We start from the raw sequence: 22,899 nt of genomic DNA on the forward strand, positions 1-22,899 counted from the left end.
GCGAACTCCACCCCCCCCACACCTAATTTTTATGGATAAGAGAGGAATGTGATACAAGTCATAAACTGCAATTGCAGAGTGGGAATTTGAACCCAGTTCTTCTGACATTAAGTCCAGATTCATTTCCACTACAGTCATTGTGTTCTCCTTTCCTTTGGAAGCACCCTATTTTTTTGTTAAAAATGAATCCCACATCATTTTTTTAATGGGAAGAACATCATGCCTTAATAGCTAAAGAAGTCATTGAATTGTCACTTTACTTGGACATTAATATAATACATATTTACAAACTTTAAGATCTATGGAGTTCTTTTCATATGTTATCTCACTGAATCCTCAATATCACCCTGTGAGATAGGTGCTATTATTATCCTATTTTAAAGATGAGGAAACTAGGGTGAAGAGATATTAAGTGACTTGATAGGGTCACATGGTTAATAAATCTTTGGAGCAGTATTTGAAACTATGTTTTTGTAAGCCTAAAATTTTATCCTTGTTATCATTCTGGCCTCACTTTCCTCATTTGAAAAGTGGGTTGATAAGGATATCTGATCTCTTAAAGCCTTTCAGCTGCAGTAATCTATGATTTTGTCCATAGGCCTGCCATTCAAAGAATAAGGTTCTAATTTTTTTGTTTTAATAAAAGGCTTTCTCCAAAAACTGTAAACAAAACCTTTTTTATCCAAAATTTAGTATTATACTTTTGGTCTTAAAACTGGATAGCATCATGTTTTGTTTTCTAATGGAATTTTCTCCTCTCCATAATTGCGAATCAGGATAGACAGAGGAGAAAGAATTTTTCCTAAGAGGACATAGAGATTAAATTAAGTTTTCCCTTAAATTGCAACATCAATGTTTCTTTTTTTTTTTTTAAAAAATGGAATCTATCAACTGTTAAAAAATAAAGATTTTTTAAGTCAATAAATCTTTTGAGAACTACAAATGCAACACACATATTTATTGTCTCTTTTGATGCCCCACAAATGTATCTTTTATTTGGCATGTCATTAATGGGATCACAATTATAATAATTAATAATGACCATCAGAGTATCTACAAAAGTAAAAAGCCATTTATTTCATGGACCTTAAGGAAAGAACAGACCAAATACCTCTTTGTCTATGACTGTTTGTGTTATTTCATTTAGCAGCAATGAACACATTGTCTTGAATACCTTAGCTGTTAAATTGCCTTTATTTGCTTTATTAGCTGTATTTTTGTGGAAAGGGAATGAAACCAAAGGACTTCTAAGTAGCAAAAATTACATAGCAGCTTAGCCTTTGGAGGGAAATTCCTTATTAGGATACCACATTAAATGGGCTTCTGATGACCTTCCCTCCCAAACAGGAAGTCCATATGTGATTGAGGGAGATTAGTTTAGAGCCTTAATCATAACAAATACATTAGAAGCATAAAATGGAAAACTCTGAGTCTTACTTTTTTTGGATTCATTTTAGGCTTCCAAGATTAATAAAGAATAGGGAAACTGATAGCTAAATTTTTTCATCTTAAAAGGCTCATTTGCAAAAAGACAAAGTAAATGGAAGAAAAATAATTTATGCAGGGAACTGCTAATCCAGCTGTTTTGCTTCTGGGCTTAATTGGATTTACTTAGAATTGATATTTGGTATCAGCATGTGTTACATCATCAGTGCAAGCCATAGTTACCAAAATGTGAACTCCTAGATAAAGAAAAAATACTTAAACCAAGGACAAAATATTAATTTATTTGATTAAAGCTTAGCATAATCACTTTTAAGTCATGTGTATTATCAACTAAATATACTAGCCTGATGCTGTCTTCTCTATATTTCTCTTCTCTTCATTTTCTTCCTATCACAGAGGTAGGGAGGAAAACCAGAGCCCTGTATAAAGGGAGTGAGGAATGGTTATTCATCTTTTGTTCTGCCTTGCAGGCAACTGTGGTGACTATACAAAGGTGCTAATGGCAGGTGGGTGATATCTACTTTCCAAAGGCAGAGCTATAACATAGCTTACAGTATGCATTACAAGGTCTTTGCCATTTTAGTTGGAAAGTGGACAAGGCCAATTCCAAAGGTTTGGGGGTAGGATGGGGTGGGGAGCACATACTATTTCCATCTTTCATAGATTTAATGCACATCCACATGGAAGTCAAGGGCTTTATGCCTCTAATTGTGTTGTATTCAACAAATGCACATTTCAAGATTAGCACCAAGAGAAGTTACAAAATTTAAATTTGACATGTTCCTTACCCACATCAGACTTATAGTCTAGTAAAGGGATTTGGGGAATCCTTCTACTTTCCTGCTAATGGAGACAGTACAACATTTGGAATTCAAAGACATGGGTCTTTACTTTGGATCTCCCCCTTACTTACTATGTGACCTCGATCAAATAATTTCAGCATTCTGAGACTGTTTCCTAATCACCAAAACAAAGCAGTTGGATCTGATATTGTCTAAGATCTCTTCCAACTTTCTATGACATTAATAATTCAAGTCACCACTTGGACATTCTCAAAATGGACATCACATTGTTCTTTTGATAATTCTCATATTTTTCTTTCTTTAAAAATTTATCTTATTCTGTGTCTTTTCAATGAAAAGAATTAAAGAGTTTTCTAAAATCTCCTGGTTGGTAGGGTCTAAGGATTATTTCTATGTAACTGTGTAATTGACATGTCCCAACCCTAACAAAACATTCACAAAAAAGCAATGGTTCATATATTTGATGGGTCAATCTGCTAGCACACCATCATGAATGATGCTCTTGGCATTTCTAGTTAGGGTCTCCCAAAATAAGCAGAGCTGACCTATGGGAGGAAGCTGAACAAAGACTTCAGGCCAGTGGGTAATCTTTTTACCATAGAGGGGGAAGCATGATTTTGCTTTACGCAATCATGCTTCTCTGTAGCCTCCTGGTTACTCTTTCAAGGTGTACTTATTGGGCCTGGAAGCTTTTGATCAATATATCAAAATGGGGTTGCTGGTTCATGGGTTGGTTACTGTGGAGCCTAAATATATGTTTTGATTCTTCTGCCTTCTACTTTGAGAGTTTCTTATATCCGGCGGTTCCGAACCTTTCAGACATGTTTATGATCCTCTTTGAGATTATAAACTCTGCCCTCCTAATACATTTGGTGACGAGGATGGGATCGCTAGGTATAAGATCTCTATTTAGAAGCAGAACAATTTCAGAGGAAGAGATGAATATCCCAGGATGGGAGGATCCATTTTATTCCTCCCTAGCAAAAGAATTGGCTAAAAAAGCTGGACCCTGTGAAAACTGGGAACCAAGGCTACGGAGAGGAGATCCTAGGGATTTGGAAAAGTGTTTACAAGAAGTTGGGATTCAGTCAGGGGCATCACTATCTAGGCAAAGCTGGATAGTGTTATCAGCCTACCAGCTAGTATACAAAAGATTGAGATTAAGTGAAAGACATGGGGGCACTCCTACCCCACAGCAAGAAGGGGAATCTCAGATAGCAGGAGACCAAACTGACTCAAATGAGAACTTTTCTATTAATGTGGCTAGGAGCAACAGGAGACCAAATAAGCCAAGAGTGCATTCCAACCCAGCCCAGAAAGAGCCTGACTGCCTGCTTCGTCCTAGCCATGGTGGCAGAGGAAGTGAGTGGGGGGAAAATGAGACAACGTTAGGGGCTGAGGCACAAAACACTACTGGGGTTCAGGATGTGCCTCATACAGAGAATAGGAGATGGTTAAATGATCAGACAAGGGCTCGACCCATACAAAGGAGGAAGACAGAAACCCGAGGTGAAGATTCAGTTACAAGGGAAATTCAGGAAGATTTCTCACTGCAAGAGGTCACAGATATTTTGAGTAGATTCAGCCAAAGAATAGGAGAACCATTGATATCTTGGATGGTAAGACTCAGTGATCAAGGGGCCAGTGGAATATCAGTAGATAGGACAGACTGTATGAGATTCATAGGTATCAGCCATGATCCTCTAGTTCAACAAGCTTTTAGGGAACATCATCAGCAAGGAGATGGTGATAGCAGGACTACTCTGTTGGCGTTAGCCGCTGTGGGATGCAATAAGAGATATGCTACTGATTCTATGTGGCCCACTGAGCACAGACCCTGGTATTCACTTAGAGATTGTATCATGAGACTAAAGGAGGAGGTGATGAAGACTGCCATTATGATAGGAACCGCAGACAAATATTACAATGATCCAATGGGACTGCCTCATAGGAATTTAATAATTAGGACAGCTCCCCCTGCTTATAAACAACTAATTTTGAATTTATTACTTGGAGAAGTAGGGAGCCGTCTTACAACAGTGATAAATAAGATTTTACAGTTACATGACTTAGGTGACTGGGGAAGGGATAGATCTCCTCGAGAGAGAAGGGTGAATAACCAGCAAACTTGGCGCCAAAGGAGAGTAACAAGGAAAGAAATGTTTACTGCTCTATTGAGAGCAGGGGTAGGTTTTGAAATGATAGATGGCATTCCAACCAATGAATTATACAGAATGTATAGAGATAAAGGACTTGATAACAGGAGAGATAGGGAAATAAGAACTGCTCCTGCAAATGCTACAGATGTTGAACCTTCAAACCCAAGTGAATCACATGAAAGGGAATACTAGGGAACAGGTCGAGCCCCAGTCCAAATTAAGGAAATACACAGGCTGGATTGCAGACCTCACATTAACTTGACCATATATTGGAAAAATGGGTCAAGTAGGGTAACTGAGGCATTAATAGATACTGGGGCCGAGGCCACCCTTATTTATGGAAATCCAGACAAGTTCAGCCATGGAACTCCTATTACCATTACAGGACTAGGAGGGACTGAAATATCAGCCAGGCAAGTTAAATTAATGATGAAAATTGGACAGTTGCCCAAGAAAGAATATAATGTGGTTATTGTGCCTATTCCCGAATACATCATTGGAATAGACATATTGAAGGGTATGACCTTAAATTTACCCGAAGGGAAATACCACTTTGCTGTGAGGAAAATGGGCATTAATGCAGTCTTAGTGGGGAAAATCAAGATGGATCCAATCACTTTGCTCGAACCTTCTAAAATAATTGCTTTGAGGCAATATCGTGTGCCAGGTGGGCAAGATGAAATTGCCAACACTATAAGAGAATGTGTTGAGGCAGGAGTGTTAGTCCCTACAACTACTCAATGGAACAACCCTGTCTGGCCAGTCCGAAAGTCAGATGGGACATGGAGGATGACAGTAGATTATAGACAGCTGAACAAAGTGACTCCTCCCTTGTATGCTGCTGTTCCAGACACGGTTACTTTGATAGAGAGAATACAAAAACATGAAGGGACTTGGTATGCAGTTATTGATTTGGCCAATGCCTTCTTTACAATCCCAATAGACCCCAAGCAATGGAATCAGTTTGCTTTTACTTGGCAAGGCCGACAGTATACATTTACACACCTGCCGCAAGGATATATTCATAGCCTAACTATTTGCCACAGGATTGTAGCTGAACATTTGGATGAATTAAAGTTACCTGGTGTACAGCTTACACATTACGTAGATGACATCATGATACAGGGAAAGAATATAAAGGAGGTGGAGGAGAGTTTAGCATTATTAATTGACCATATGAAAAGCAAAGGATGGGAAATCAACCCTGCAAAGGTTCAAGGGCCAGCTCAAACTGTAAAATTCTTGGGGATACAGTGGAATAGAGGACTGCGAGAAATTCTCCCACAAGCTCGACAAAAAATCCAGGATTTTCCCACCCCTACTAATAAGAAAGAGGCCCAAAAGTTCATAGGGCTATTTGGTTATTGGAGACACCACATCCCACATTTGGGACAGATTTTAAAACCCTTGTATAAAGTCACCAGAAAGAAATATGAATTTGACTGGGGACTTGAACAAAGTAGAGCTTTTGAGGAAGCAAAGGCTGCTATCCAATTAGCTCTAGACTTATGGCCTATGCAAAATGGGCCAGTGGAGTTACAAGTGACTGTACAAGATGACTATGCAAATTGGAGTCTGTGGCAAAAACAACAAAGCCGAAGTGTACCTTTAGGCTTTTGGTCAAGGAAACTGCCCTCATCTGGAGTGCAATATACACCTTTTGAGAAGCAGCTGTTAGCTGCATATTGGGCTTTCGTAGAAACTGAGCAACTAACTCTGGGTCATGAAGTGGTATTAAGGCCTGGAATTCCAATTATGACTTGGGTAATGAGTACCCCAGCTTCTCACAGAATTGGACATGCACAAGAGGCAAGCATAATCAAATGGAAGTGGTATATTCAGAATAGGTCCAGAGCAGGCAAAAATGGAGTTTCTGCTCTACATGAATCTGTGGCGAACATTGATACTGAGAGCAATGAAAAGCCCCTTGAACCTAAGCAACAGATGGTACCATCCTTAGTGAAATGGAATAATGGGTATGATGGACTAAGTGTAGAACAGAAGAAACATGCTTGGTTTACTGATGGGACAGCAAAATATTTAGGACAGAAGAGACATTGGAAAGCAGTAGCCTATAACCCCTGTACAAGGAGAACTCTGGAAAGTTCTGGGATAGGTGGAAGTAGCCAATATGCTGAACTGATGGCAGTGCATCAGGCCATCAGAGCAGAGAAAGGAGGACAGTGTCATATATTTACTGACTCGTGGGCGGTAGCTAATGGATTAGCTACGTGGATGCCTATATGGAGGAATCAGAATTGGGAGATTCATGGCAAACAAGTTTGGGGTAAAGAGTTATGGGAAAATATATGGGACATGTCTTTGGTTGCAGATCTGTCAGGTTTTCATGTTGATGCTCATGCAACCCTGACCACACCAGAACATGAGTACAATGCACATGCGGATCGACTAGCAAAGATTGCTACTGAATGTATTGTCCCTACTCCGACTCCAACTGATGACCCAGCCTTAGCAAGATGGGTCCACCAGACTGCTGGCCATTTAGGGGTCCAGGCCACTCATCGATGGGCACAGGATCGAGGTATCAGTATTTCTCATGCGTTGTTAAAACAAATAACAGAGGAGTGTTGTATATGCCAATTAGAAAAAGAACGAACTCTTCCTAGGATAGTTACTGGAGAAATAGCAAGGGGAAAAGTTCCAGCCCAAATTTGGCAGATAGATTATATTGGCCCACTACCCCAGGATAAAGGATGTAAATATGTATGTACGTGTGTTGACACCTATTCAGGTGTCCTAGTGGCTTGTCCTTATAAGGATGCAACTCAGAAAAACACCTGTAAAACCCTAGATATTGTAAGTTTATACTATGGAACCCCAATGCAGATTCAAAGTGACAATGGGTCACATTTCAAGGGCAAAGAAGTGAAAAGATATTGTGTGTTGAATAATATAGAATGGATATATCATATTCCATATTACCCACAAGCATCTGGGCTAATTGAAAGAATGAATGGATTGTTGAAAGAACAGCTGAGAAAATTAAGCTCTGATAATTCATATCGACATTGGAAGGATAATTTGTCTATTGCCTTACGTAATTTGAATAATAGGCCCTTAGGGGGGAGTACACCTCTAGCCAGAATGATGACCCCAAATTTGCAGATCAGAGAACAGCAAACATGTGAGATCCAAAACATTGAATTTTGGACTGTGAGGGAAGATGTCGCACTACCAAGTCCAGGAACACCTGGTTCAGCAGGATATGATTTACATTGTATAGAAAATTTTAGGTTGAATAGGAAAGAGATAAGAAAAACCCCTATTGGAGTATGTATGAGAATCCCCAAGAATCATTTTGGACGGATATTACCTAAACCAGGATTAGCGGCTCAAGGAATACATGTATTGGCTGGAGTGATAGATTCTAATTATCAAAAAGAAATTGTTTTGACACTCCAGAATATGGGTAAAAAACCTGTATAATTTTGTAGAAATGATAGGATAGTTCAAGTGATTATTATCCCCTGTGAAAAAATACCCTTTGTGAAAACTGACCCTCCTCCCAAAATAACTACTAGAGGGGCAAAAGGGTCTTGCTCCATTGATAGAATAAAGTCAGGAGCTAAGGTATGGGTAAAACGGAAGCCAGATGATATTCCAAAGGCTGCAGAAGTTATATCCCATGGGAAGGACAACACTGTAACAGTTGTCTATTCAGGGGAAAATAATTACCAAATCGTACCCCTGAACCATATATTTTATCGTGAATAGGTTATAATAATAGATTCACAGACTCCACAGGTATGGCTGATGCTGGTAAATGCCATAAGCCACTCAGAGGAAAGGTGACCTTGTGTGATTAATGGATGAAAACTTGTACATTTGGGGAAAGGCTGGGAGGACAATCCTAGTCTCTATCTAGGATGGGATCCTCTTAGTTTAATTTTCCCATTGTGTTTCCTTGTACATCTGGGGAAAGGCTGAGAGGACAATCTTAGTCTCTATCTAGGGTGGGATCCTCTTGGCTTCCTCATTATGTTCCTTTTGAAAAGAAACATTTCCCACCTGAGTTTGGCTCTGATGTTGGATCTTTGCATAACTGAAATCTCAACCAAACTTGAGATGATTTTATTTGAAGGATAATAGTCCATACTTGTCTACTCTTTTTGTCCTTTGTTTTGGCTAACGTTGTTGCTAGTTCTGTTTCCTTTAGGCTTAAGCACCCTGCACTTTCTGGTGACTGCCTAAGCACATAGCATTCTTGGAATTCCTCCCAGCTCATTAAAGAACTGACCTCTGGAATGGGACTTTTTGGGGCAGGGCCATCTCTACATCCAATTTCAGCATGAAGAAGCTATGGAAAATGAGACCTTCACCCCTTACCCCAAGATTTTGAGCCCCAATCATTCAAGGGGGGTGGGAATGATGATAGTGTTCTATGTTTACTTATTTTGTGTTATCCTTGCTATGTTGTTTTATTATTATGATATTATTGATCCTATGTAATGGATACAAGGATCTAGGGGTGGACATTTGAATTATTAATAATTATTTTGGGGATGATTGATTGAAGAGATTATCTTGCTGGGACCTAGGGGTGGATCACATTTGAATCGTAAACCAATATTTAGGAATGTCACCAAATGATATGTTTTACTTTATAATGAATGATATGTTTTAGTTTCCTTTGTAATTGGATCACAATGTATGTTCTAGGATACATGGCTGATTAGATTATGTATCCTATAACAAGGGGTGGAGTGTGTTGGCAACCAAAAATGGGCTCCTTAGCACTTAGTCAACAAGTGCCCTTGACTAGTTTGGCTTTTTCCCCTGAACTGAATACTGTTTGTATGTTGGACTGGAGTAAGCTTGTCGGCCCCTTCACCTTGCTTCCCTTGCTTAAGCTGATGGAAATAACCTGTGCTTTCCTGGTCAACCCCTTCACCTTGCTTAAGCTGATGGAAAGAACCTGTGCTTTCCTGGTCAAGCCCTTCACCTTGCTTAAGCAGATTGAAAGAACCTGTGGTTTCCCCGGCGTACCTTACACCCCCACAGAAGCCGGATGGTTAAAAGCAGCTCCCATTGGAGCCAGAGGCTGCTATAGCCACAGCCACAGCCACAGCCACAGCTGAAGCAGGAGCTGCCAGTGGCAGAGCTGACCTACGGGAGGAAGCTGAACAAGGACTTCAGGCCAGTGGGTAATCTTTTTACCATAGAGGGGGAAGCATGATTTTGCTTTACGCAATCATGCTTCTCTGTAGCCTCCTGGTTACTCTTTCAAGGTGTACTTATTGGGCCTGGAAGCTTTTGATCAATATATCAAAATGGGGTTGCTGGTTCATGTGTTGGTTACTGTGGAGCCTAAATATATGTTTTGATTCTTCTGCCTTCTACTTTGAGAGTTTCTTATATCCGGCGGTTCCGAACCTTTCAGACATGTTTATGATCCTCTTTGAGATTATAAACTCTGCCCTCCTAATACACATCTAGCTATGGAAAGAGGGAGAAACATATAGAGGATCTGCTCCTTATGAGAGGCATTTCTTCCCAAAGCCATATTAAACACTTCTGGGGCTGCCTAGGACTATCAACATAAGTTCCCTCAAAAAATTTTTCAAGGAAAAAAAATCGTTGTGGGTGAAGACCTAAGGAACAACAGACATTGGGATGCGAGGCTTCATGAAGAAAGAAAGCCCAGCCCTCTAAAGGAGTGGAGAAAACCTACAATCTGGTATATTTTTGTTTGAACCATTCATTTTTGCCATATAGGTGTTATGTTCAGATGTTTCTATTAGACAAAGGAGTAAAATGGTTCTCATTGTTCTCTAATTTTGACACCGTTGGGCAAACTCCCAGTTGTTTCCCCATAGCTATAGCTCTTTTTGTCCCTTTCCTTCACATATACCTTTCTAACTTACCCACAACTCCATACCCTTTCTTATGTAAGGAGTGGGAAAGGCCTTCAGTTTAGAACCTTATATGTATATTGACTTTCTCCAAAATTCCATCAGAAGGAGAGGAAGTAGGAAAGGTGGAAACTGTAACTTCAGAAATAAGATTAATGCATAGGTTAATTCATAGTATAAAGTGTTTTACTGATTAAACATCCTTAACAATGAAGACAGACCCAGAGGAATATATTATTAAGGCAGAATTCATGACTTCAAAGATAACCATGAAAATGCCTGAATGGTCCAGAATCACAGGATATAAGGAATTCTCTAAGTAGAAGGCAGAGGAATTAAAGCATTTATTGAAACTCAAAAGTAGCAGACCCACAGACCAGTGTCCCCAATTCAACATCCTGGCAAGAACCTTCCAAAACCAGTATGCCTATCTCAAAATAGTGACCAGGAGGCCACAGAAAAACATTATGGCAGCAAGCCAAGCCAATGCCAGGGCCCTCTAGCAAGAGGACCACTCACTGGCCTCAAACCCTTGCTCAGCACTCTCGGGTCTCCACGAGGGTCAGTACTGCTTTTTGTAGCGCCTGCTGCTGCTTCCGCCACAATCTCCAAGCTGCGTTCCAGCTAGCTGACTGCTTCCTCTCTCCTTCAGCTCTTAACTGCTCTCACCAGCTGCCTCACCAACTGCCTCTTATCTCTGCTCCAACCGTTCAGCAAGCTCCCCCCACCACAGACTTCATGTCATCAAGTGGACCAAAACTCAGGTGCCTACCATTGGCTCCAGTCCTAGCCACTCCCCCCAGGACCCTGAGAGCCCCACCCCCAAAGTCCACTCAAATGGGTGGGGAAGTTCTTCCCATTCACTGATTGCCTTTACAAAGAAGGAGCTGCTGAAAGATAATTCAGTAAAAAATACACTTAGGCCCTATATGTGGCTTATGTTGAAGTAGCTACTACTAAGATCTTTTTTGGAGTGTTAGTTAAATACACTTTGCTAGGCCTATACCATAAGGAAGTCAAATGCATAAAAACAGATTCCATTTAAAACACAATATTGATAGAAATACTTCTTGGTAACAAAGAATTAGAAATAAAGTCGATGTCTATTGATGGGGAATAGCTAAACATGTTGTACTTGAAAAAATGGAATATTATTGCCCTAACAGGGACAGTGATGATAAAGAATATATAGAAGAATGGAAAGTCAATTAAATTAATGCAAAGTAATGTAAGCAGAACTGAGAAAAAAGCATAGACAATGACTACTACAATATAAATGGAAAGAACAACAGCAATGAAAATTTAATCTTATGTAATTATAATGGTCAAGGTGTGAGAAAAGTTGAATAAAAATTCCTTCTTTATAAAGATTGTTGTCTATGGGTGTGGAGCATTGTATGTGCAGTCAAACCTGGCCTATGTGTTGGTTGCTTTTGCCAAAATACCACTGCTCCTCCATCTCCTATTATCCATACCCCTCCCTTCCCCTCTCTGCTCCCTTCCTTTCCCTTCTACTCTCTTCCCTTTCCTTCCTTCCTCCCATACTCCTTTCTTCTTTCCTTCCTTGCTTGCTTGATATCTTCCTTCCTTCTTTTTTTTCTTTTCTTTCTCACTTCTTAAAAGGTTAACTCTCAGGGTAGAATTTATTTGGAAATAAAGATACTGTAAAAACAAAAGATCTTTATCAATACCTATAAATCTGTATACATACATATGTATGTAGATATATACATATCTTTGTGTATACTCACAGACACATATAAACATTGCATCTATTTGTATCCATAGCTTGGCTGTATCTGCATATATTTACATAAATACATATGTGTGTGTACACATATGTGTACTGATGGTAACTAGGTAGAGTAGTAGATAGAGTGTTGGACCTGGAATTAGAACTGAGTTTAAATCCAACCTTAGACACTTATTAGCTGTTGCACCTTCGGTGAGTCACTTAACATATATTTGCTTCATTTCCCTTGTCTGTGAAAATGGAGATAATAGCTTCTCCACCCCAGAGGTTGTTATAAGGATGAAATGAGGTAATAATTGTAAAACACAGACATTTCCTGGCACATAGTGAATTCTATATAAATGTTATTTACTATAATGAATGTTACTACTATTTTTGCACCTATTGATGTTGTTGGTATATGAAGGACCTATTTTTGGTGATTGAGAGAGGAAATAAAAACAGTCTCATTTATTTAACAAGTAGATAGAAAATATTTATTACCTCTGAGATATCTTGGTCATTGAAGCAGAACAAATAATGGTTGAAGCTCTCCACTCTACTCCCTTTCTAAAGAAGAGACGGCCAGGATATTTTAGTGTTAACAGGGTGGTATGAAGGGGAGGAAGTTAATTTTGAACTCCTTTTCCTTACTGTTGCATTCCTGTATGATACATCCATCATTATCTTCCATTTCTGTGGAGATTATGTCTAGATATACTCAAAAGTAAATCCATGAGATAAAAGACTGTATTCCATCACCAAGTTCACTGTAAAAGGTCTAAGTCCAGTTAAGTCTTCACAGACCTGCAGGCAAAGGGTAGGTTGACTAATGTGCAATTTGGGGAAATGGAAGAATCCAGAAGGGTAACATTTGCCCTGATTAAAAATTAGCTTTCCAAATGACTTCTATTTGTCTTTCCACTTCAATATGGGTGTATATATGTGCATGTATATGAATATATGTAATACATGTGTGTATATATATAATACATGTGTATATATGTGAGTATATATAATACATGTGTATATGTATGTGTATGAATATATATAATACATGTATTATATATATTTGTGTGTATATAATACATTTGTATATATGTACATGTTGTACAGGAATATAAGTAATACATGTATATATATATGTGTGTGTGCATATAATACATGTGTGTATATATGTGCATGTATATATGTATATATAATACGTGTGTATATATGTGAGTATATGAATATATGATACATGTATATATGTGTGATATATACATGTGTATATATATGTGTGTATATGAATATATGTATATATGCATAACCAACAGCAATAACCTCATTGATTAGTGTTCTGAGAATATGCATCTTAGTTCTCAAAAGAATTACGAAGTATTTTTTTCCTTGTCTTTATTTATTTATTTATTTATTTATTTATTTATTTATTTATTTATTTATTTTATTTATTTATTTATTTAATATATTTAGTTTTCAGCATTGATTTTCAAAAGAGTTTGAATTACAAATTTTCTCCCCATTTCTACCCTCCCCCCTCACTCCAAGATGGCATATATTCTTGTTGCCCCATTCCCCAGTCAGCCCTCCCTTCTGTCACCCCACTCCCCTCCCATCCCTTTTCCCTTCCTTTCTTGTAGGGCAAGATAAATTTCTACGCCCCATTGCCTGTGTATCTTATTGCCTAGTTGTATGCAAAAACTTTTTTGTTTGTTTTTGAACATCTGTTTTTAAAACTTTGAGTTCCAAATTCTCTCCCTTCTTCCCTCCACACCCACCCACCCCCCAAGGAGGCAAGCACTTCAACATAGGTCATATGCGTATCATTATGTAAAACCCTTCCACAATACTCATGTTGTGAAAGACTAACTATATATTGCTCCTTCCTAACCTATCCCCCTTTATTGAATTTTCTCCCTTGACCCTGTCCCTTTTTGAAAGTGTTTGCTTTTGATTATCTCCTCCCCCTATCTGCCCTCCCTTCTATCATCTCCCCCCCCTTTTTTTTATCTTCTTCCTCCTTCTTTCCTGTGGGGTAAGATATCCAATTGAGTGTGTATGGTATTCCCTTCTCAGCTCAAATCCAATGAGAGCAAGATTCACTCATTCCCCCTCACCTGCCTCCTCTTCCCTTCCCACAGAAATGCTTTTTCTTGCCACTTTTATGCGAGATAATTTACCCCATTCTATCTCTCCCTTTCTCCCTCTCTCAATATATTCTTCTCTCATCCCTTAATTTTATTTTACTTTTTTTAGATATCATCGCTTCATATTCAACTCACCCTGTGTCCTCTGTCTATGTGTGTGTATATATATATTATATATATATACATAAATATACATATGTATGTATGTATGCATGTATGTATGTATATTCCCTCTAATACTGAGAAACATCTCATGAGTTACACACATCATCTTTCCATGTAGGAATGTAAACAAAACAGTTCAACTTTAGTAAGTCCCATATGATTTCTCTTTCTTGTTTACTTTTTCATGCTTCTCTTGATTCTTGTGTTTGAAAGTCAAATTTTCTATTCAGCTCTGGTTTTTTCACTGAGAAAGCTTGAAAGTCCTCTATTTTATTGAAAAATTTGCCTTGGAGCATGATACTCAGTTTTGCTGGGTAGGTAATTCTTGATTTTAATCCTAGCTTCATTGACCTCCATAGTATCGTACTCCAAGCCCTTTGATCCCTTAATGTAGAAGCTGCTAGATCTTGTATTATGCTGATTATGTTTCCACAATACTCAAATTGTTTCTTTCTGGCTGCTTGCAGTATTTTCTCCTTGACGTGGAAATGCTGGAATTTGGTAACAATATTCCTAGGAGATTTCTTTTTGGGATCTTTTTGAGGAGGCGATCTATGGATTCTTTCAATTTCTATTTTACCCTCTGGCTGGAGAATATCAGGGCAGATTTCCTTGATAATTTCTTGAAAGATGATGTCTAGGCTCTTTTTTGATCATGGCTTTTGGGTAGTCCAATAATTTTTAAATTATCTCTCCTGGATCTATTCTCCAGGTCAGTGGTTTTTCCAATGAGATATTTCACATTGTCTTCCATTTTTTTTATTCCTTTGGTTCTGTTTTATAATTTCTTGATTTCTCATAAAGTCACTAGCTTCCACTTGCTCCAATCTAATTTTTAAGGTGATATTTTCTTCAGTGTCTTTGGACCTCTTTTTCCATTTGACTGATTCTGCCTTTTAAGGCATTCTTCTCCTCATTGGCTTTTTGGAGCTCTTCTGACATTTGGGTTAGTCTATTTTTTAAGGTGTTGTTTTCTTCAATATTTTTTGGGTCTCCTTTAGCAAGTCATTGACTTGTTTTTCATGGTTTGCTTGCATCACTCTCATTTCTGTTCCCAATTTTTCCTCTACTTCTCTTATTTGTTTTTCCAAATTCTTTTTGAGCTCTTCCATGGCTTGAGACCAATTCATATTTTTCTTGGAAGCTTTTGTTGTAGGCTCTTTTACTTTGTTCACTTCTCCTGGCTGTATGTTTTGATCTTCTTTGTCACCAAAAAAAGATTTTAGAGTGTGAGTGTGAGTCTGAGTCTGTGTCCTTTTTTGCTGTCTGGTCTTGTTCCCAGCCAACTACTTGACCCTTGTGCTTTTTGTCAGGGTGTGACTGCTTTTGGAGTAGAGAGTACTTTGTCCCAAGCTTTAGGGGATGCACTGCTGTTTTCAGAGCTACTTCTACCCCACTGTCACTGTAAGCTCTGCCACAGCAGCGCTCCTCCTCACCCAAGAATGGCCAACCAGGATTGCGACCCAGATCCAAGCAGGGCAAAGCAAGCCCTGCAATCCCGCTCTGGTCTGCCACTTGATTCCTCCCACTGTGTGAGCCAGGGACCCCTGGAAGCAGCTGATGCTGCAGCTCTGGAAACAACTGCTGGAGCTTCTTACTGCTGCTGCTGCCACTACCCCACCACCTCTGCCACCCCCAGGCCTGGGGCAGAACAACTTTCTATGCCAATTCAGCAGTTTTCCCACTAACTTGCTCTGTGGTCTTTTGCATTTTTGGATTGACAAGTCCGGTAACTGCCACAGCTCAATGATTCATGGCCCTAAGGCGTGCTCCTGTGGACTCCTTGTTTGGTCTGTCCTGGCATGGCCCATGCTGGGCTGCCCTCCACTCCCAGCACTGTACAATAGACCCTTCCCAGTGACCATCCAGGCCATCTGCAGCTCTAGAATCTGTTCAGAGCCATTTTTTAGAGGTGTTTGGAGGGATTTGGGGGAAAGCTTAAGCGAGTCCCTGCTTTCCGGCCACCATCTTGGATCTGCCCCTCCCAACTATGCTTGTTTTACAAGCATGCAGCATTAACCAATCCCCAGGAAAGAAAAAAAGAAAAAAAAAACAGATTTTCTAAGATAATAGCCTGGATTTCAAAGTTTAGATTGACTCAGTTATATGCCTTCTGTACTCAGATGTTTAATTATTTTCTCTCTACTTTAGGAAGTTCAGTTATTTCTCCTGTATCTTCATGTGAAACTAGATAAAGGAGATTATTAGGAAAGGTAAATTTATTTCCATACTTAAAAAAAAAAAACACTAACAATAAAGAGCATTCAGGATGCAAGTTCATATATCTGTCTGTATATCTGTAGGCAAGGGAGGTAGGCTTTTTCCAAAAAAAAAGAAAATTTCAACATTTGAGGGAAAAATATCCATGTGGGTGTGTACACGTGTGTGAAAAACCAAAGAAAGAAAACTAAATCAAGATTCCGGGCAGATACCTGTTGCCAGTAGAATTCATTTGAATCCAAGGAATAGCTATGGTGGTATCCAGTGCCAGCTTGGTGTTTCTAACATTTCTGCTTTAGCCAATGCTATAATTTATATTCTTGTTTATTGACCAAGTACTTCTTCATTTACTGAACTAACCACGTTAGGAAGTAACCAATCCTGGGGTTTTCCTCTTTGCAGCCAGTCCAGCCATGCTGACTGAGGCTTGCTAGATGGCAGTATTCTACAAAGAACTCCAGGGGCAAGGAGCTGCCTGGCCAAGTAGGCCGTTTTTCTCTTCTGTTACCCCCAAAGAGAAAACAGCTCCAAAATCTGTTGACAAGATTAAGGATTCCTGTTGTGTGGGATGGATTTTATGAATCCAAGAATTAAAAACAGAGGCATCTCAAGGTGAAAGTAGAAAGGAAAATTTATTACGATCCCGCGGGAAAGGGCAACCCGGACATCAAAAGGACTGGGGGTCCTCTCAGTGTCAGAGCGCACTGGACACAGAAAATTGGGGTGTTTATATAGGTCCCTAACTGCAATTCCCCCTCCCAACCTCCTTCCTCTTAGCTTGCAGACGTAAGCTTTGAGGGTACAATCTGGACACGATAAATCTATCCCAGGGACAATGGCAAGGAGCAAACAGTATGGTTATTTTTGACAAGCAGGTGACGGACATAACCTTCCCACTATTCTTATCCCATTCTCCAATCAATCTGAAGTGATAAATCTATCTTAATGACAATAACAATGAACAAATGGTTTGGTTATCTGTGACAGGCAGAAGCCAGTTGTTGGTTACCTCATCTTCACATCTGTGGCAAACTAGCCTTTCCCATCACCCATACATCTGTGACGGATATCCCCAGCACCCTTACACCTTGTCTCCCATCATTCATACCTAACTGGTCTTGCACGTCTACATTGCACCTGGCTTTCCGGCTTTTCATTCATTTTTCTGCTGAGCTGAGGGTCCCTTATCCTGGGGTCAATGCAGAGGGGGTGAGCATCCTGTGTCCTATCCTTACTTTCAGAGGATTTTATGGTTGCTGACTTATTCACCTCAACCCTTCTTTCTTTCAGGCCTCTCGCCATTAGGTAAATACGCAGGATGCGAGCATCCTGTGTCCTGTTCTTAACCTCGGGGGCCTTACGGTCACTAGCTAAGCTTGTGGAGGGGAAAACATCTAAGTAGAGAAATGGCTTTACAGAAAGGAAAATATCTAAGCAGAGAAATGGGACTCACTATCCTACTTATTTCTATTTATCTAATTTGTTCCCTTTTATGAGAGGTCTTCACTCATCCGACACACTGTTTTGTTTTTTTTTTTACAGGAAGTAAATAAGTCCTTATAGTATTCTGGAAACCTCAGAAGTATATGAGACTGGTTAGAAATTGTTTATACCATGGTAAAGGTATCAAATGAATATTTACAGCATTTAAAATCATTACCTAGATTGATGTGGACTGACTTGAAAGCCAGCCTATATGCGTTAGCCAGTTTGGGGATCTTTGTGAAGCTCTTGCATAGTACGGTTTACTTTTTGAGTACAGAGTTTCCTCCTCACCTGAGGTCTAATCTGTCCAGCATGGTTGGTGAATACTAAAGCTGAGGCTGGGGGCAATCTTCCTGTTTCTAAAACAGAAAGAAGAACTCAGGAATTCAGATCTTGCATACTATGTGCCAAGCACTGTGGAAAAACTCAGAAATACAAGATTCTAAACTACAGGTTAATCACGTGATAAAAAAATGTAACAAAGGAGAGTATGAAAACTTTACAAAAGCTGACCATAGTGGGTTTATATTATAATTTTTAAAGTATTTCAAGACTCTTTTATACTTAAAATAAGGCTTTTGTGAAGATGGTCTCCTCAGCTAGAAACAATTTGAGAAATCAAAATTAAATTCTGATATTAACTTCTTTCAAAGTCATGAGACAAAAGGTGTTGTTCAACTTTAATTCTTAAAATGCTGGATTGTATTTAGTATTTATATAATCATGTCTTTTGGTTTATATCTAGCTTCATATCGATTATTTCAGGGATCCACAGAATTTTCATATTATAAAGGAGTGGTTCTCAAATTGTGGTCATGGTATCTAGGTCCCCAAGATTCATTCAGGGAGTCTTAAAGGTTGAACTATTTTCATAATCACAGTACGATCTCTTAATACTATAAGTATCCATCGTTATAACCCACCATGCAAAAGGCATATAATTTTATATGCCTCCTCAATAACTAGTTTGACAACTGTTCTTGTAGAGCACTGTTTCTCAAACTTTGATGTAAGGAACCTGGAAACAACCCAAATTTTTTCTTAAATTTATTTTTATTTGTTAATGAACCTTATGTTGTTTATTGATAGGAATTAAAATAATATTTTGGAGGGTTTTATTATAGGAGTTATTCTAAAATATTTTTAAAGGGTTCTATTATGGAAAAGTTTGAGAACCAATATTATATAATAAGTGAAATTTACCTGATAATAGTTTCCAATAAATAGCACTTATTTAGTACTACAAGGCATGCAAATCACTGACTCACACAGACTTTCTTTTGTGTCTCACAACAACCTTGTGAAGTATATGCTGCCAGTTCTAATGAGTGAAATGAGGCCCAGAGAGGTTAACTTACACCCTGATTAATTGTTTGTGGATGCTCCAGTCCTGCCTTTGACACATCATGGCTATTTGACCTTGTACAAGTCCCTTTAACTCTCGTTGCCACAGGTGATTCTCTAAGAAACCAAACTGCAGAATATCTACCAGTAAACATTTCTAAAGAGAATTGTTTCCCTGGGTGCTCCCTACAGGAATAAAATCACAGATTCAAACAAAGAAACAAAAAATTCAGGGAAAGTATTCAAAACTTCCAGACTTGTACTATGCCAATACTGCTCCAAAGAGCACATTGAGTGTTACCCTATGGTAAAGCAGATATCTAAACTTTGGCAGTATCAGCTCATTGGTTCAAACTGAGCTGTGAATTGAGACATGGTCCTAGAATGTTTCAGCCTGTTCTAATTTTTGTTGAAGACCAGAGATTGACAAGATTTTTTTAAACTTTAAACTCATGATATTGCAAATTCTCTTTTAGATATGTGAAATAAACATTCAACAGAACTGATGATAAAACTTTAGGTTAAAAAAAAAAAACAAAGTCTTCTGAAATTGTAAACACATGAAGTGTGGGAATTTCCAGTTCGTCATCAAAGCTGTACTAGCCAATTAAGCAGTGAAAGAGTAACTGAGAAACCAGAGATCTGGGATTTGTTTTTACCACCAATCAATCAACAAATATTTGTAAAGTGGTTACTATTGGCCAAGCAGTATTTTACTTATTTCAAGCCTGAATTTTCTTATCTGTAGAGTGGGAATAATATGTTTAACTGACAATAATTATCCTTAAGTCCTAAGATAGATCTACAGTTAGAAAAATGTTTTCTTTTTAAGAGAAACAAATATTTCACTGTTGGAATGTAAGTGAGTTTTGAACATTTTGAAAAGCATAACTGTTTTCATGGGTATCTGATGGGATGAATTGACAGATAGGATAAGGGACTTTTCAACTATAGAACCCAGATAAAAATGTCAGTAAGAGTGGGTAAGGGCATCACAGAATCAATATATCTGTGGATGTGTATAATGTTCTCCTAGATCTGCTCCGCTCACTTAGCATTATATCATGGAGGTTTTTCCAGGTTATTATGAAGTCCATACCTTCCCCATTTCTTATAGCACAGTAGTATTCCATTACCTTCATATACCACAAGTTGTTCAGCCATTCCTCAATTGTTGGGCATCCCCTTGATTTCTAATTCTTTGCTACTACAAAAAGAGCCACTATGAATATGTTTGTACATACGGGTCCCTTTCCCACTTGTGTGATCTCTTTGGGATACAGCCCTAGAAGTGGTAGTGCTAGGTCAAAGGATACACAAATTGCCCTCCAGAACACCTGGATCAGGTCACAACTCCACCAGCAATGTAACAGTGTTCCAATTTTACCACACCCTCTCCAGCATTTATCATTTTCCTGTTTTGTCATTTTAGCCAATCTGACAGGAGAGATGTGGTACCTAAGAGTTGTTTTGATTTGCATTTCTCTAATCAGTAGTGATTTAGAGCATTTTTTTCATATGCCTATAGATGCCTTTAATTTCTTTCTCTGAAAACTGCCTGTTCATATCCTTTGACCATTCTTCAATTGGGGAATGACTTTTATTCCTATAAATTTGGCTCAGTTCCCTGTATATTTAGAGATGAGGCCTTTATCAGAGACACTAGTTGTAAAGATTTTCTAACCCTAACCTTGATTTACTTGGCTCTTCTCAGCAATATGAGGTTCAAAGACAACTCCAAAGGACTCATGATGGAGAGAGCTATCTATATCTAGAGAAAGAACTATGGAGTTTGAATGCAGATTGAGGCAAACTCTCTCCTTGCTCTCCTTGCTCTCCTTTTTTTTCTTTTTTTTAATTTTGTTTCTTCTTTCTCATGATTCATTCCATTGGTCATAATTCTTTTTTACAACTTGACTATTGTGTAAACAATTTTAATGCAAAGGTATATGTAGAAGATTCCATGCCATCTGAGGGAAGAGCGGGGCAGGGGGAGGAAGAAAATCTGGAACTTAAAATCATGCAGAACTGAGTGTTGTAAACTGAAAATAAAAAAAAGTTAATTAAAAAAAGAGTGGGTAAGGGCAATGGAACATTCTAACATTGGGATAGTCTCTGTGTGATGTGGAAACAATCATTGCAGGTGAGATGTCCATATTTCTATATAAATTTAGTGTCTACTAAGTAAGTCATACAAATTAATGTAGGACCACAAGCTGCGAACTAATAGAATTTTGCCTGGACCTAGAAGAAACGGGACTTCAGATAACTGAGAATTTCGATAAAAGTTGAAAATATAATTACCCACACATTTTGTGTTTCACTTTCTTCTACAGGTTCTTGCTACTCATTTAAAAGGGAGGCTGAACACCAATATTTAAGAGCTCAGTAAATGGGGGAAGAGTTATTGAGATTTTCACAGTTTCGTAATGATTTCCTTTTCAGGCTTATCAACTCGGTTGGGTGTATCTGTAAGGAACAAAAGTATTTTGGGTAAATAATGTGAGTTACTATTAATATACACAGAACAGTCATGTATGTGTTTATATAAAATGTAACATTGGGTGGATAAATAAGAATAATTTCAGAAAGCTAGAAAGGAAGGTGCCCTGGTGTTTTCCCCACCACCCCCAAAATTTGAGTTTGAGGTTGTTAGAATGTATCATATCACTGCATGATTTAGAGTATGATTGAAACGATTGATAAACAGTGTGTCAATATGACACTACAGTTCCAGATGTTGCCTATTAAGAATACTTAGATTGACAGGATTCATTTAGAAGCTAAGTTCTATGAGAACACTCCACACTTGTACACCATTGATAACATAATTCAATAGTGCATAATAACAATAATAAAGAGGTGGTGAAAGCAGACATAGTAGCTGCTTTTTCAGCTCATCATAAATCCCTTTGGCACTTTAAATAACTGTTGAAGAGATTTTAGAAAAGAACAAAGGACCAGAGAAAAGCAAATAAAACTCCCTAGGCTGCATATTATTTTTAAAGTGCCCATTTTGTTTTTAACTCTATAATGAGCAGTCTCTAGTGCATTGGTGGGTCCTCCCAGAAACTGTATGATGAGACATGAACAAAAATCAGATAGGATGAGGAGGCATGATGTATGTGAATAAAGGATCTGATCAAAGCAAGGAAAACAAGGATCTGCAAAGTATTGAAAATAAGAGTCAAAGATGCTTGCCATACACACATATACACAGATCATAGTATGTACATATGTATATGTGTATAATAGAAGTACATTTTATGTATACATGTACTCAAACAATCGATGTATTTATGCAGATGAACACATACAGGTCTGATTATCAAAACTCTGAGCTCATGTGGAATCTAGGTATAAGGTTGAGAATTACTCAATAATCATACATTTTGGGGGTCATTTTCTCCCTACCACAGTTTTCCCTTGGAATATCAGAATTTGTCTCTTCTCACAAAGCAAGAATCCAGGATAATAATACACCTTTTATTTGTCATTATTAAATGCATGTGCCTTTCACATGAG

The sequence above is a fragment of the Trichosurus vulpecula genome, assembly GCF_011100635.1.
Source record: "Trichosurus vulpecula isolate mTriVul1 chromosome X unlocalized genomic scaffold, mTriVul1.pri SUPER_X_unloc_4, whole genome shotgun sequence".
Classification (NCBI taxonomy): domain Eukaryota; kingdom Metazoa; phylum Chordata; class Mammalia; order Diprotodontia; family Phalangeridae; genus Trichosurus; species Trichosurus vulpecula.